General features: G+C 44.2%; 1 non-coding gene across 1 annotated transcript; it reads right to left on the reverse strand.

The window, feature by feature from the left end:
- Positions 1 to 533: 533 nt before the first annotated feature.
- On the reverse strand, positions 534 to 640 carry LOC120254062. The gene has a single exon (XR_005534518.1). It is a non-coding gene; the product is annotated as a small nucleolar RNA R71 (small nucleolar RNA).
- Between the last annotated feature and the right edge of the window lie 4,720 nt (positions 641 to 5,360).

Raw genomic sequence — 5,360 nt, forward strand, 5'->3', positions numbered from 1 at the left:
CAGCTCCAAGTTATGACCAGAGGAAACCCTTCGACATTGGTTGAAGAAAATCCTGACATTGATTGAAGAATTCATAGAAGGGCGAAAGAACCTGTGCAAGAACAGTCTAATTAAGTTGAGATAGAAGGTGAAGGGTTAGATAATATGGCAGAGCAGAATGAACAGCAGAGGACACTGTCCGATTATGCCAGACCCGCAGTTCTTGGCACACAATCTAGCATTGTGCGGCCACCAACACAGTTCAGAATTTTGAGCTCAAACCAGCATTCATCCAAATGTTACAGTAGTCGGCACAGTTTAATAGTTTGGCCGATGAGAATCCAAACAATCACATAGAGAACTTCTTGGAAGTGTGTGACATACTCAAGATCAATGGTGTTACGGATGATGGTATCAAGTTGAGGACCATCCCATTTTCCTTGAAAGGGACAGTGAAGAAATGGCTACATTCATTACCTAGAGCATCGATCACTACATGGGAGAAGATGGTAGAAGCTTTTCTTGCCTGATATTTCCTTCCTGGAAAATTTGCAAAGCTTAGGAATGAAATATCCTCATTTATGCAAATAGAATTGGAGTCTCTATTTGAGACATGGGATAGGTTCAAGGAGCTCCTACGGAAATGTCCTCAACATGGGTTCCTTGAGTGGATGATCATTCAGACTTTCTATAATGGGTTGAACCCTAACACAAAGCAATTACTTGATGCTGCAACAGAAGGAACCATAGGGAACAAGACCCCGGAAGAAGCCTGGCTTCTCATTAAAGAAACGGCTATGAACAGTTATCAATGGAATACAAGAGACAGAAAGAAGATAGTCAGACTTCATGAGATTGGTGCAGTTACTTTATTGGCGGCCCAAGTTGAGTCATTGAGCAAGAAGTTAGACACTCTAACTTCTAATAGAGTGGCGGTCGTGACTAGTTGCAAAGGGTATGAGGAAGGACCCGCTCCATCAAATTGCCCTATTTCTATTGGTGGTACATCCTCGGTAGAGCAAGTGGATTTTGTGGGTAATGCAATGAGAAATCAAGGCAATCCATATAGCAACACATACAATCCGGGTTGGAGGAGCCACCCGAATCTTTCATGGAGTAATCAAGGGTAACAGAAGACAATAGCACCACCCAGTTTCCAACAACAACAATAACAACAACAATAACAACAACAACAACAACAACAACAACAACAACAACAACAACAACAACAACAACAACAAGCCCTGAACATGGAGAACCGAGCTTCAAGTTTAGAAAACCGGATGACTGATCTAGAGAACTTTAACCAAGTTTATTGCATCGCTGGACATAAGATTTTAATCGGTTGAAGCCACACTTCGCAACCACAACGTATTATTGGACAATTTGGAGAATCAAGTGGGGCAAATTGCGAAGTCATTATCGGAGATACCTCAAGGAAGCTTTCCTAGTAATACCGAAACCAATCAGAGAGAACATGTGAAGGCGATCTCTTTGAGAAGTAGTCGTGAGGTTGAGGGTAGGCTTCCGAGTGAGAAGACCAATGTTGAAGAACCCGAGGTCGTGGAGGTTGAGGAGAGAACTAAAGGAAAGGAGGTGGCAATCCCACCTTACAAGCCAAGAATCCCTTATCCTTCAAGATTGAAGAATGACCAAAATGATGAGTAATACAAGAAGTTCTTGGGTCTATTCAAGCAATTGCACATCAACATTCCTTTTGTGTAGGCGTTGTCTCAAATGCCTCGGTATGCAAAGTTTCTGAAAGATCTCTTGATGAACAAGAGGAAGTTGGAGGAAAGTACATCCTTGATCTTAGATGCTTCATGTTCGGCAGTGTTGCAAAAGAATATGCCGAACAAGAAGAAGGACCTCAGAAGTTTCATCATTCCATGCAACATTGGTAACATGTGTGAAGAAATGGCATTAGCGGACTCAGGGGCTAGTATCAACGTCATGCCTTATTCTTTCTTCCAAAAGTTAGGCTTGGGAGAGCCTAGGCCCACTTGGATGACATTACAATTGGCTGACCGAATGGTTAGACATCCGAGGGGCATCATCGAAGATGTACTTGTGAAGGTTGATAAGTACATATTTCCTGTGGACTTTGTAGTGTTGAATGTTGATGAGGATGTCGATGTCCCGCTGATACTTGGGAGGCTGTTCTTGGGTACTTCCAAGGCTCTTATCGATATGGACGGCGAGGAGTTGACTTTACGAGTTGGGGATGACAAGCTTACATACCCCCTTGCCGAAGCCATGAGACATTCTCTAAACTTTGATGATATTCTTTATTTTCTTGACACTACCGGTGAACTAATAAATGATTATATGCAGGAAATGATGAATCCTGACCCATATGAAGGGGTGCTAGATCAAGGAGTAGAGAATGAAGAAGTGTTGATGCTTGGTCTAGAAGGGAAGATGCAACCTACACCGGGGATGATGAAGAGTATGCTGAAAAAGATGAAGCGTGCAAGGAGACGTCACAAGAAACACCTCAAGGCTAATGGGGACATGCAAGAACGGAGTAAGGGTGACGAACCCTTGTGCGGTAACAAACTCGATAACTCCCCCTCTACCTTCAAAAGATTATGTTTATCATGCTTTGAAGTCATGGGTAAGAGGGAAACCTTCATCTATTAGCCCCCGTGAGGTAAGGTCAAGTACGTCAAGCTAAGTGATGTTAAACAAGCGCTTCTTAGGAGGCAACCCAAGTCTTTACTTTTTTTTGGGTTTTAGTTTAGTGTTTGCATGAATAAGAACTTGAGTGTTGGTGTCTTGATCTTTTACACGCTATTGTTGTGATTTTCTCATGGATTATTGGTGTTAGTGTGTGCTTAATTGCGTGTGACGAAGTATCTTGGTTGTTTGAGCATGTTTTTCATAATTCTCCAGTTACATGTGCATAATATAGGCAGGCTTTTAGTAGATGTAAATGTTCAGAAATTTTCTGTAAAGTCTGTGATTTTTTCTAAATACTCAGAAATTTTCTGTAAAGCCTGTGATTTTTTCTAAGTCATTTAGAGAAAACACACGGCTATGTGGAAATTCCACATGAGCATGTGTTTTTGTTCAGAGCTCATCCCGAGAGGACATAAGGGCATGTGTCTGCCCCTGTGAACGACCTTGTGACGGTCACACACCCAAGTGGAATTTTCACACCGGTGTGTGTTTCTCTGCAAAGGTTCAGAACTCTATCCTAAGAAGACACAGGGGCATGTGTCTACCCCTGTGTCTGAACCCTGTGCATTACACATGAGCGTGGGTAATTTTCACACGCCCGTGTACTTTCCTACAGAGAAGACATCGCCATCCTGAGAAGACATAAGGGCGTGTGAATGCCCCTGTGAGTGGCCCTATGAAGATCCACGCCCATGTGGAATTTTCACACGAGCATGTGAAACACTTAAACGAATTTCTCGTGTGGACAGAGTTGTCACAGGGGCATGTGGGTGCCCCTGCAGGGTCGTGCATACGGGCAGTGCAGTATTTCCACACTCCCTGCGTGTATGCATTCGAGACAAAGTGTGCAATCCCGAGAGCACACGGGCGTGTGTTCCGCCTCGAAGCTTCCTCGTGGAGTCACACGGCATGGGTAATTTCCACACGCCCGTATGGATATACAGAACTTAAAAAGCCGCAATCTCCTTTATGAATCTATCGAGTCTTTCTCATTTTCACACTCCCAAGCACTCGTAGAACACTCTCTCTCACTCTCCCGACTTTGCACCATCATTTTAGAGAGATTTTACTAAGTTTTTCTGGCCAATTTATAGACTTTCATCTTTATCTTGTCGGTAAACCCTTATTCTCTCTTTTCTTCGCCATACTTGATTTTATTTGATGAAAACTGGTGGATGTGATTAGTTTCTATGTGAAAATAGTTATTGCATGTTTAGAATTGGTTTAGAAATGAATTTGATGTATTTTTCATGGATTTTTACATAGTACATGTTCGGTTTTCACACCCTGTGGATCCACACGGGCGTGTGGAATTTCCACACGACCATGTGGATTCCTACAGTATTGATTTCTTGAGTAAATTTGATCAATTTCTTTTCAATATTTGCAGATATGGGACCGAGGACTAAGAAGTAGCCGGCAAATGCCCACGTGAGTCTTCCCCTGAGCCGGAACACATAGAGTTCTCCATTCCCGAGCACTAGGCTCAGTTTGAGCGATTATCGAGACTCAAGTTCAGGCAGACATGCTTTCCCGACTTGAGCGTGCTCAGGGAGATGCAGTTGGCCGATGATATGGCAGATGAGGTGGAGGAATTCCTCGTTGTGGGTAGCTGGAGGAGATTGTTGAGTATTCGTGAGCCAGTTATTCGTTTGCTGATGCTGGAGGTATTAGTGTCATTTGAGTTCGACAGATCGTATTCTTGATTCGATAGTACTAACACCATACAGTTCTGAGCATTTGGACACCATTACAGTATGAGTGTTACACAATTTTTAATCCAGTTGGGGTTATATAATGAGGCTTTTACTGATATAGAAGAGTACGATCGATTACCTACTGACTATCCCAGTAGTTTGACCCCGCAGAGAGCGTAGAGGACATTATGTGAGGCAGGGGTCAAGATGAGCTGGGAGTGTCGGCGGCTACTCGCTCTCTCGATCGAGTTACAAATATATTCATGCCATTCTAAGCAGATAAGTGAATGGTCGTGGTGACAACACTGGAGTTCTGAGCAAGCAGGAGTTGTTATATTTGTACTCCATGGTGCAGAGCGAGCCAATTCACTTAGGACATATCGTGGCAGAGTATTTAAGACATCAGGGACAATATGCCTGGATCAGTGTCTTTTTATCTGGTCCCTACATTACGAGACTCGTCATGGTTATAGGTCTCTTATATGCGATCAGAGGGGCCTAGAAAACGATTATACCAGCTCCCCTCGGCTTAGAGACAATGCGTATGATGGGTATGAACAGGAGGTATAGAGACGGGGTCTATGTGATGAACATGCCCCCACCAGAGCCAGCCGAGATTGAGGGAGATACAGCTGAGGGGTCTCAGCCGGTTCTCGAGCCTCAGCCAGAGCTGATAAAGACCGACCCATCACCTGCAGCATAGGAGCCACCTCCAGTGCGCATGTTTTCTCCTTCTTGAGCCTATGATTATTTCGAGAGGCTCGAGAGTGTTGTAGGGGTACTCTGGACTGAGATGCTGAAGTTCGCGTGACACAGGCCGCGAACCATACGGAGGTGATGGCGCGTCTCGATATCTTACAGCAGTTACTCGAGCGAGACTCCGTCTCCCCATTCATTATGTGATCCCGGACACCTCAGGCTTCACTAGCACCAGTCGATCCATTAGTCGAGCATCATCACCAACAGCAGTGGCGCCAGAGGCGACCGAGCCAGACACTGACG

Source organism: Dioscorea cayenensis, unplaced genomic scaffold (assembly GCF_009730915.1).
Source record: "Dioscorea cayenensis subsp. rotundata cultivar TDr96_F1 unplaced genomic scaffold, TDr96_F1_v2_PseudoChromosome.rev07_lg8_w22 25.fasta BLBR01000328.1, whole genome shotgun sequence".
Lineage (NCBI taxonomy): Eukaryota > Viridiplantae > Streptophyta > Magnoliopsida > Dioscoreales > Dioscoreaceae > Dioscorea > Dioscorea cayenensis.